The 12400-nt window shown below is 38.3% G+C and overlaps 1 protein-coding gene across 1 annotated transcript in view; it reads right to left on the bottom strand.

Annotated features, from left to right (window-relative positions):
• Positions 1-12400, bottom strand: part of LOC128652467 (multidrug and toxin extrusion protein 1-like) — a 150653-nt gene that overhangs the window by 35317 nt on the left and 102936 nt on the right. The gene's annotated exons all lie outside the window — the stretch shown is intronic.

The following is a 12400-nucleotide window of genomic DNA, read 5'->3' as shown; positions in this document are numbered from 1 at the left end:
TGTAGACAATTAGTCACTGTGTTTAACTAATTCCTACAGGCCCATTTATCAAGCTCCGTACGGAGCTTGAAGGGCCGTGTTTCTGGCGAGTCTTCAGACTCGCCAGAAACACAACTTATGAAGCAGCGGTCTAAAGACCGCTGCTCCATAACCCTAAAAAGAAAGAAAAATGTTTTTAATCCTGGGATTAAAAATAGTGTACACTTGTATAGCACTCCTACCTAAGATATAGTGGCTTTTAGCTAGAACAATAAATTTCAGGGAGAAGGAACGGTTTTTACCGTAACTAATTAAAATATAACCTTTATTAGGAATAAGGATAAAACGGTGTCCACAAACAAACATACATATGTGAACTAAAAACACAAGATTTTAGTGAGGATGTAATATTCGGCTTGTATATATGAGTAAAGGAAATTGCTAATGGGGTTTATTCTTGACCTAGGATGACAAATCCATAGCCTGATAAGGACTCCCAGATAACAGGATATAAATAAATAAATAAAAAATGTTGGTACGTGTTTTCACAAGTGCTTGGTGTAACTGAACATGGGTAATCTACTTGTAACAATCAATGGTACTCTTATATAATGTTATTGATTGAGCTCAGCAATGCTAGACTAGTCTCTGCTTTAATACACTTATATACTTATAACACTCAATAGTATTCTTATATAGCGTTATTGGCTGAGCATAGTACTACTTGTCTCTGTTATAATATACTTTTGACTAAAATCAATTAATAAGTAGAGTATAAGTAACTGGGTTGCTGTCCATTAATAATTTATGAGAACAAGGAGGATATTATAAACCTCTTTCATTCATAATTAACTATTATTATTCGTAACCAGTATTCTGAATAATCTTAATCCTAACAGTTTAGGAATCACCAGATAAATTTTGTTTGCGCTAATGTCATCTTCATATTATATATTCATCCGTATACATTAGCTTCGTTATAATATGCGTTTTGTATTTTTAGCAAATTTGTATTCCTGCATTAACATGAGGGAATTATGGTCCCCTCGTTTTAGTAGTTAGTGTGTTTAATAAATTGTTGTCAACAGATTAATGCAGTTCGCATAAGCGTAAACAATCTATACTGGTCTATCTAATATTGTGTAGTTGCACACTCTCTGGTTTACGAATAAATGTCCCAGTATTTCTGCTATGTTCAATTTTATAAGTTTAGCAAAACCAACATCTGATAACGATATTATAGTATAAATCGCAATTAACCATCAATACCGTTAAATAAGTAACTAGCCCGCCAGCTTCAATTTAAACTACTGCCCACACTATTTCTACATTCTCAGCTATATGCCATTATTCTACGTGAGTCTGAGTTGTTAAAAATCGCTGTTGGGTATTAAGATTCCTCACAACATCTGCTAATTAAAATTTACAGCTAGGCTTGGCCCTAACATATTTCGCCACAACGTGGCTTTCTCAAAAGCAGGTGTGTGTAAGTGTGTTAAAGTGTGCGCAGGAGGCACCAGGCTACTCCAACCCTAAAGTCCCTCAAATTAGGGAAAAAAGATAAGTGAAAGAATGAAAATGAGGAGAAGCGCTAAAAAAGCTAAAGGTGCTAAACAGTTTAAAAATAATTGCTATACAGACAAAATAGAAATAAATAGGATCAGTTTACTAGTTATAATTTAAAACAAACAATCACATTGATATATGTCCTAAAAAAGGAAAAAAACATAGATCATTTAAGAATCGGACGTCTCCGATGTATAAAAAACACACAATAAAAACTGTTGTTGCCAATATACACCTTATCTCAGTATTATGAGGGAGAAGTCAGCATCAAATCTAAAGTCCTCAGATGATTCAAAGGAGAACCAGAGCCGGGTTAGTGTAGACCCGTTTTACCTTTAGGTGTACCGTCCGTGTATCAAGAGGCACCTCCGTGAGGCGTGTACGTGTCCCGTGACGTCACAAATCGGGAGGCGTCGTCTCTGTATGGGCAATCCTATTGGTCAGGATAGCTTGAAGGTGAACTATAGCGGCCGCTATAATAAAGATGGTGAACTCCGCTCTTAGTGCAGGATCGCACGCAGGGTCACAAAATAACCAGATTTCCTCTGTAGATCTAATAATAAAAGGACCATTAGTGTGTGACTTGAGACCGGCTTCAATTTAAGCGCCTGGCCCTTCACAGTGTAGTCCTCGTTTTGTCCGTGGGTAGCTGAAGAATCCTTCACTCCAAAAAAGAGAAATACAGTCCTTTTAGACAAGATGTGAAGTGTAAGGCAGCTGTAACTATCATCAACGCGTTTCTCCCTCTTACAGGGCTTTCTCAAGATGAATTAGCTCCAGTTACAGCCTCCTTTTAAACAGTGTGGACTCATAACCATTGGTCAGGTGAGATTAATTTAGGTGACAGGTGTGTTTACTAAAATTGGTCTATTGGCAACAGTACTGGCAACTAAGAAAAAATATATACATCTAAATACAATAGAAAACAAGCCACTTATATCTAGTTAAATATGAGAATGTATACAGAGATGCTAACATTTGGGGCATTTTGACGTAATTTGCAGTTAAAAAGAGTAAAGAAAATAAAAATAAAGGTTTAACTTAGGTTCAAAGATGTTTTCACAAAGTGCTGAAAGGAGGATTTAAAAGAGCGACAAAACATCCTCACTAGAGTGGTCATAAAGTGTGACTATGTGCTAAAAGTCATTATAGACTAGTGTGCTTATAGTAAAAAAATATAGGTAAAAAATTATTATTTACACTACAAACTAAGGTGAAAATTTTTTATATATATATGACTGCATTTTTCTGCCGTAATGAGAAATAATGTAGGTGCTTGCAATGACACAGTTAAGCTAATCGAGTTTAAAAATAGTGAACAATATTAAACTATGAATGAGTAGCAAAAATAGAAATTGAAAATTATATACCCCATAAAACTAAGAATATAGTTACCAAAAAAATATTGTGAGGTTAATTAGAAACTATTAGAAATAGGATAGTGCAAAGTCGTACTAAACCAAAATTAGTCTAAAACGAAAGGTGAGATGTCGAGTTCAGAGTTCAGACCAGCTGGATGTAAAGTGTTGTATTTGTATATGTACTCTGCTTCTTTTATACATAGTAATTTATCTATGTTCCCTCCTCTCCAGTGACACTTAATGTGTTGTATTCCCCAGAAAGTTAAATCCTTTGTCTGCCCTTTATGTACTTCTTTAAAATGTTTGTAGAGTCTAGTATCTTCTCTTTCTTTCTCTATACACAACAGGTGCTCCCTGATCCTATCCTTTAACATCCTTTTTGTTTCTCCAAAGTATATCAAATTGCAAGAACATTGGAGTACATAAATGACCCCTTTTGTCGTGCATCTTATAAGTTCTTTTATTTGAAATACATCACCTTTAGGTGGAATTATTAAAGAATTTTTCTTACAGCTATGCTGGCAAGCCTTGCATGTATAACAGGGGAAAAAAACTGCCACTTTCTTTCCTGCAATACCTAATTGTGTGTTTAGATTAATTTTTTCTTGAAAAGTACTAGGGACTAGTATTTGTTTTAAATTTCTTGATTTTCTAAACACTAATCTTGGTCTATCAGTCAAATTCTTCCCTATGATGGGGTCTGCTTGTAGGATGTGCCAGTGTTTATTAAGAATTTTTCTTACAGTACCATGATCATTACTGTAATCAGTGATAAATGGTGTATCAATAGTATCTTTTTCGTTAAGATTGTCTTTTTCTTTATAGGTGAGCAGTGTTTTCCTAATAGATGATCTAGCTCTACTAGTAGCACTTTGGACTAGCTCCTCATCATAGCCCCTATCCTTAAATTTCTCCATTAGTGTCCCTATTTGCTGCTCAAAGTCCATTAGTCTAGAGCAGTTCTTACGTATCCTTAAAGCTTGACCTACAGGGATATTTTCCTTCCACCGTTGAAGGTGACAACTATCTGAATGTATAAAGCTGTTAGAATCTACATCCTTAAAGTGTGTTCTTGTCTCAATAGAGTCATTTATCACCATGATCTCTAGGTCAAGGAAAGTAACTTTTTCTTGACTATAATTAGATGTAAATTTTAGGCCTTTATCATTGGTATTCATGTTCGTGAGCATGTTATTCAACTCCATTTCGGAGCCCCTCCAAATCATCAGCATATCGTCTATATATCTGCCATAGAGCACGAGGTTTGCACCAAAGCCACTCTCCATGAAGAAATTTTCTTCCCAGTGGCCTACAAACAGATTGGCATAACTTGGTGCAAACCTCGTGCCCATGGCGGTCCCCTCAACCTGGAGATAGAAGTTTTTATCAAACGAAAAATAATTATTGTGTAATATGAAAGATATACTCTTTAACAAAAAGGAGTTTTGTTCTAATTCAATGTCTGGGTCTGCATCCAGATATTTTTTTACAGCTGATAAACCTTGTTGGTGATCAATCACCGTATACAATGAGGTGATGTCACAGGTTACTAGAAACCAGTCTTTCTCCCATTTGATTGTATTGGGTATGTTTAAAACCTGAGTTGAATCTCTTAAATAAGAGTTCAATTGCCTTACATACTTCTGCAAGAATACATCCACATACTGTGAGAGATTAGATGAAAGAGATCCCACTCCGGAGATAATTGGCCTTCCAGGGGGGTTCCTAAGATCCTTATGGATCTTTGGAAGGAAATAGAACACCGGGACCCTAGGGAATTTCGGGTCCAGGAAATCTACCTCATTATTATTCAGAATTCCTAAAGTCTTTCCTTCCATAATAATCTTTTTAAGATTGGCTGCAAATTTGTTAGTAGGATTCAGTTCTAATTTTTTATATGTTTTTTTATCATTGAGTAGTCTTAGGGCTTCAGATTTATAATATTTTGTGTCCATGACTACAATCCCACCGCCCTTGTCGGCGGGCTTTATAGTCACGTCACCATTCTTCTTTAAACCTTCCAAAATTAAAAGATCTTGTTTGCTCATATTTGATCTCGTGTATTGTGAAGGTTTACTCTTTTTGAGATCCCTAAGTACCAATAACTCAAATGTTTCCAAGTTACTCCCTTTGCAAAAGGTGGGATTAAATGTAGATTTATTTTTCAAATCTGTATGGATAAATTTTTCTTGTCTCACCTCAGTTTCTTTAGTCCTATCTAATGGGTCTTTTAAGAAATAGCGCTTGAGCGTTAAATTTCTTATGAATTTCTTAACATGTACATGTGTGTTAAACTTATTCATTTTAGAGCTGGGTGCAAATGAGAGTCCATGACTCAAAATTCTTGTTTCATCCTCTTTTAACTGAATACTACTAATATTAAACACCCCATTTGTGTCTATTTTATTCTCTTTGCCTCTTTTGCTCATTCCCCTTCCTCTTGCTCCTCTAGAGGTCTTTTTCTGTTGCCCCAGACTTTTTCCAGATTTTCTTTTTGCAGATTTCTGGATGTGCCCTCCCTTGGAGGACTTTGTCCTAAAAAATGATTGTTATTACCTCCAGATTTAGGGGTCTCAAAGTGCTGGTATGTCTGTCTATAATTATTCCTCACAGGTGTTTGCCATCTATCATTATTTTCCCAATGTCTGTTTGTCTTATATCCTGAATTTCCTCTATCATAATTGTATCCCCAGTCCCTATTTGTGTTATACATTGATTGCCTTTTATCATGATGGTAGTTCTCTCTTGGGTTATTCGCTCTATAATCCATATGTCTGTATGTATTATGTTGATAGTAACCATTATATTGTCTATTGTGTATGTCTGGCCTCCATGAATGATTTGTGTTCCTATCTCTATAATCCCGATCTCTATGGTTGGGATAATTCCTTTTTTCTTTCTTTTTATAACTAACTTTTGTCCAATTATTTTGAGACGCAGTTGGATCAGTCTCTTCATTTTTATTTTGTTCTGTTTGTGGTTTAATTGTATCCCTGTCTAATTTCTTCCATTTTGTTTTCAAGAGATCTTTACTTAAATTATTTATTCTCTCAATCATTACTTTTTGTTTATCTATGTATTCTTTAGTCTTTTCTTCCTTGAGTTTATCTTTTATTTCTAAGATTTCTTTTTCTAAATCTAGGAGGGTATCTTTCCTAGATCTCTTAAGGATATCTATTAGGTCCAAAGAGGCCTTATTAAGGACGCCCTCCCATTCCATTTGGAATGTTTCTTTTAATGGGAATGCACATTCTTTATTTAAAATTAGCCCTTTCGGTACTATTCCTTTAAGTGTGTATTTATTTAAAAATAAAATCTCAGTTTTTTGTTTCAGTTCCCTAGTGAGCAATTTTTCTAATTTACTCATTATATCATCTAGATTTTCAAAGTCAGAATATATGGCAGTTTCTCCTTCCTTATTCCCTGACATAGTTTTGTAGAAACTTTCTCTAAATTCAAAGATATCATCCATAATGGAAAAACGAAAAAAACTCTGCTGCAGCACTAACAAGAGACTAAAAAACAGGTGTGTGTAAGTGTGTTAAAGTGTGCGCAAGAGGCACCAGGCTACTCCAACCCTAAAGTCCCTCAAATTAGGGAAAAAAGATAAGTGAAAGAATGAAAATGAGGAGAAGCGCTAAAAAAGCTAAAGGTGCTAAACAGTTTAAAAATAATTGCTATACAGACAAAATAGAAATAAATAGGATCAGTTTACTAGTTATAATTTAAAACAAACAATCACATTGATATATGTCCTAAAAAAGGAAAAAACATAGATCATTTAAGAATCGGACGTCTCCGATGTATAAAAACACACAATAAAAACTGTTGTTGCCAATATACACCTTATCTCAGTATTATGAGGGAGAAGTCAGCATCAAATCTAAAGTCCTCAGATGATTCAAAGGAGAACCAGAGCCGGGTTAGTGTAGACCCGTTTTACCTTTAGGTGTACCGTCCGTGTATCAAGAGGCACCTCCGTGAGGCGTGTACGTGTCCCGTGACGTCACAAATCGGGAGGCGTCGTCTCTGTATGGGCAATCCTATTGGTCAGGATAGCTTGAAGGTGAACTATAGCGGCCGCTATAATAAAGATGGTGAACTCCGCTCTTAGTGCAGGATCGCACGCAGGGTCACAAAATAACCAGATTTCCTCTGTAGATCTAATAATAAAAGGACCATTAGTGTGTGACTTGAGACCGGCTTCAATTTAAGCGCCTGGCCCTTCACAGTGTAGTCCTCGTTTTGTCCGTGGGTAGCTGAAGAATCCTTCACTCCAAAAAAGAGAAATACAGTCCTTTTAGACAAGATGTGAAGTGTAAGGCAGCTGTAACTATCATCAACGCGTTTCTCCCTCTTACAGGGCTTTCTCAAGATGAATTAGCTCCAGTTACAGCCTCCTTTTAAACAGTGTGGACAAGATGTGAAGTGTAAGGCAGCTGTAACTATCATCAAGTTCAATCCGATTGGCTGATCCAATCAGCCAATCAGATTGAGCTCGCATTCTATTGGCTGTTCCGATCAGCCAATAGAATGCGAGCTCAATCTGATTGGCTGATTGGATCAGCCAATAGGATTGAACTTGATTCTGATTGGCTGATTCCATCAGCCAATCAGAATATTCCTACCTTAATTCCGATTGGCTGATAGAATCCTATCAGCCAATCGGAATTCAAGGGACGCCATCTTGGATGACGTCCCTTAAAGGAACCGTCATTCGTCGGGAGACAACGGAAGAAGAGGATGGATCCGCGTCGCCTGCTTCAAGATGGACCCGCTCCGCACCGGATGCAAGAAGATCGAAGATGCCGCTTGGAGAAGATGTTTGCCGGTCCGGATGTCCTCTTCTTGCCGGATAGGAGGAAGACTTTGGAGCCTCTTCTGGACCTCTTCAGCCACCGGATGATGGATCGCCAACCCCCGCTTGGGTTGGATGAAGATGTTGGAGCCAGGACGGATCGGTGATACCTGGATGGTGAAGACAAGGTAGGAAGATCTTCAGGGGCTTAGTGTTAGGTTTATTTAAGGGGGGTTTGGGTTAGATTAGGGGTATGTGGGTGGTGGGTTGTAATGTTGGGGGGGGGGTATTGTATGTGTTTTTTTTACAGGCAAAAGAGCTGAAATTCTTGGGGCATGCCCCGCAAAGGGCTCTGTTCAGGGCTGGTAAGGTAAAAGAGCTTTTAACTTTTTTAATTTAGAATAGGGTAGGGAATTTTTTATTTTGGGGGTCTTTGTTATTTTATTAGGGGGCTTAGAGTAGGTGTAATTAGTTTAAAATTGTTGTAATAATTTTCTGATGTTTGTAAATATTTTTTTATTTTTTGTAACTTAGTTCTTTTTTATTTTTTGTACTTTAGCTAGTTTATTTAATTGTATTTATTTGTAGGAATTGTGTTTAATTAATTTATTGATAGTGTAGTGTTAGGTTAATTGTAGGTAATTGTAGGTAGTTTATTTAATTAATTTATTGATAGGGTAGTGTTAGGTTTAATTATATCTTAGGTTAGGATTTATTTTACAGGTAAATTTGTTATTATTTTAACTAGGTAACTATTAAATAGCTATTGTACCTGGTTAAAATAATTACAAAGTTGCCTGTAAAATAAATATTAATCCTAAAATAGCTATAATATAATTATAATTTGTATTGTAGCTATATTAGGGTTTATTTTACAGGTAAGTATTTAGCTTTAAATAGGAATAAGTTATTTAATAAGAGTTAATTAATTTCGTTAGATGTAAATTATATTTAAGTTAGGGGGGTGTTAGTGTTAGGGTTAGACTTAGCTTTAGGGGTTAATCCATTTATTATAGTAGCGATGAGCTCCGGTCGTCAGATTAGGGGTTAATAATTGAAGTTAGGTGTCGGCGATGTTAGGGAGAGCAGATTAGGGGTTAATACTATTTATGATAGGGTTAGTGAGGCGGATTAGGGGTTAATAACTTTATTATAGTAGCGCTCAGGTCCGCTCGGCAGATTAGGGGTTAATAAGTGTAGGCAGGTGTCGGCGACGTTGAGGGGGGCAGATTAGGGGTTAATAAATATAATATAGGGGTCGGCGGTGTTAGGGGCAGCAGATTAGGGGTACATAAGGATAACGTAGGTGGCGGCGCTTTGCGGTCGGAAGATTAGGGGTTAATTATTGTAAGTAGCTGGCGGCGACGTTGTGGGGGGCAGGTTAGGGGTTAATAAATGTAATACAGGGGTCGGCGGGGTTAGGGGCAGCAGATTAGGGGTACATAAGTATAACGTAGGTGGCGGTCGGAAGATTAGGGGTTAAAAAATTTAAATCGAGTGGCGGCGATGTGGGGGGACCTCGGTTTAGGGGTACATAGGTAGTTTATGGGTGTTAGTGTACTTTAGGGTACAGTAGTTAAGAGCCTTATGAACCGGCGTTAGCCCAGAAAGCTCTTAACTCCTGCTATTTTCCGGCGGCTGGAGTTTTGTCGTTAGATGTCTAATGCTCACTTCAGAAACGACTCTAAATACCGGCGTTAGAAAGATCCCATTGAAAAGATAGGATACGCAATTGACGTAAGGGGATCTGCGGTATGGAAAAGTCGCGGCTGAAAAGTGAGCGTTAGACCCTTTAATCACTGACTCCAAATACCAGCGGGCGGCCAAAACCAGCGTTAGGAGCCTCTAACGCTGGTTTTCACGGCTACCGCCAAACTCTAAATCTAGGCCTAAGTTTGTGTAAACCGACTTGCTTCCTTATCTTTTATTTGGCTGGAACACCAAAGCTCAATACATAGAGAGAACAATGGAAAATTATCATTTTATTACTTAACTATCCTGCATCCCACTGAGAGTGTAATCTCTTCTGCTGGCTGTGTATACTTAGGCTATTCAATAGCCTATACTCCAGTTTTAATTTGTTCAGTGTAGGTGGCGATACCACAGGCTAAATCAGCTATTTCAAATGCTGAAATAGGAATAAAGGAGCTACTTGTAACCAATTTAATACACTCTAGCAGGTTAAAAGGATCATTGGAAATAATTTAAAGGGGAGACATTTTTTGGGTGAACTGTCCCTGTAATGGCCATCATTAGGGATGTGGTAAAATAGGATGGTGATAGTAAACAAATTATTCTCAGACTTGATAAACCGTTTATAATCCCACTTCAAAGATTTTGTATCAATATTTGCTGCTAAGAAATTCCCGTTGCTGTACGGCTAGGACTCAAAATTTAAATGTTTTAACTGCAAAATAATAAACATGGGAACGTTGTTAATTTCACTTATCTTGTAATTAATAATAGCATGTTGGGGTATAGCCAGTGGGAAAGTTTTCAGCGTGCGTTAATGTGTCCTCCTCAAAAATTTAACCAACAACAGTTATCTCGCTATCTCGGCTCATTGCAGTGGCAGAAAACTGGATGCTGTGCAGATAGAACGCCAAGGTATCAGCATAGATCTCCGAGCTGGTCAAGTTTCTTGCTGATACGGGGACTGTGGGAAGAGTAGTAGTGCAGGTCTCAATGTGGGTAACATCAGGATTCCCATAATGCTAGTGCTTGGGCGGGGAGTCCATCTGAGTTCGCTCTGAACTTGGATTGTACCATCTCTTGACCCGGCCAGCTGGTGTTGGTGGGATTGGCATAAGCCTCCGACAGTTTAGGAGCTATGATAATGCTTTTTAGGATGGTGATGAAAACATAAGCAATATATCCCAGTATAAAAATATCGTCATGGGAATATTATTTATTAATTCTTTGCTCTCTAAAATATTAAAAAAACTAAATCAAGCCTTGAAATTAAAACAATCCTGTAATGATAAAGATAACTTTTTATTTCTAAGACCTTTTATGGCCTACAGGTATTTCCCTCTGCCATCATTTTAAGTAGGAACATCTCAGATTACTACATATCTGCGGGTAGTGTTCCACTATCTAAATCTAGGGCCAGATTGAGCTGGAGGCCACAGGAGTTTTACCATGGCTGGGCCAGGTAGGGGCATGGCCGGGGTGTGACAGGGGGGCAGGGCAGGGCTGGTGCAGGGCCGGTCTACAAAAATTTCCAGAGCTGTTCTGAATTCCCAGTCTGGCCCTGAATATCACCAATATTTGAAATGGACAGTGTAGTCAATTTTCTTTATGCTAAAATGCTAAAAAATGCACAATCGTCATTTTCATATATTTTTATACTTTTATGACTGACATTCTTATAACCCCCAAACATGCAATTGCAATAAAAAATAATAGACACGTTATTGTGTGGTTCATAGTTTAAAAATATCTGGGTAATATATTTTTTATGAAACTTGACTGTGAATGACCAAAAAGACAAACCTTCAACCTAGCTATTAACAATGCTGCAAATAGCTTTTTGATTTGCAGCATTTGCTGGTTACTGACTGTGCTTCCTAGGGAGTGTAGGACAAAACAAATTTTTTGACAAGAAAGAGGTGTTTAATATGATAGATCTGAAAGCCATTAGTGAAATTTATATGGCTCGGCTCGGCCCAGCCCTGCCCCTCCAGCTCTGCCACGCCCCCTCCGGGTCAGCCCGCCCCCCCCGGCTCAGCCTCGCCCCCCTCCGGCCCAATCTCCCCGGCAATAATGTAAGGACACCATCCCTTACCTCCTCACGCTCGGTTAGCAAGTTAGCATTTGTCTTGTTTGCCCAGGGACTAGTGGGGGGCCTGAATATTACTTAAGCAGACACACATGGGTCCTGAACCTGATTACACATCCATACTACCCAGGTCACACAAGAACTGCTGATTTTATTGTATTCAGTTCTTTCTTTTTCCTGTCTGACCTTTGATGGTTTTATTTTCCAATGCGCTGTAAAAAAAAAAACAAAGCACTAAAGGGTTTGACCCCCGCTGTGACATTGGTAAATTGATTTATGAGTGCTGCTACCCTGAATAAATTGACTTCAAAATCTGATTATTTTATTTTGATGGAATCAACAAAGCAGAACATTTATAGATAGATATTATCCCTCGTCACAGAGAGAAACAGCTCATTGCAGAAGTCGTTTTACATTAGAACTTTCATTACAAAACAATAATGTTATTATTATTACTAGTGATTTTGCTTACGGTACAGGATCATGGATCAATTTATAGATACCAGCCCTCCCTCACCTTCTCACGATGTGTTAGTGGCCGCTCCGCTCCTCTCCTAGCTTCTTTCACCGGCTCTGGCTCAGCCCCGCCCCCCTCTGGCTCAGCCCCACCCCCTCTGGCTCAGCCCCGCCCCGCTCCGGCTAAGGACACCCTCTCTCACCTCCTCAGCTCACACTGTAATGTTTCCTAACTCGCTCTATTGTGCTATTTTTTGCCTAAAAAATGCCTATGCAGCCTGCTTGCTTAATGGAGCAGAGCGGCCACATCTGCAGCTGAGCTGCTTGAGCCTCTGCTCTCTCTACAATGCAGCTGCCAGTGCAGTGCCGGCCCACTGGGATATTTCCCGGTATCCCGGTGGCCCAATCCAGCCCTGGTGAAATGATTTAGCGGTAACTTTTTGTGAAACTTTGTGGAAA

The sequence above is a fragment of the Bombina bombina genome, chromosome 3, assembly GCF_027579735.1.
Source record: "Bombina bombina isolate aBomBom1 chromosome 3, aBomBom1.pri, whole genome shotgun sequence".
Classification (NCBI taxonomy): domain Eukaryota; kingdom Metazoa; phylum Chordata; class Amphibia; order Anura; family Bombinatoridae; genus Bombina; species Bombina bombina.
Note: the sequence above shows the minus strand (reverse complement) of the source record. Positions and strands in the feature narration are given on the sequence as shown.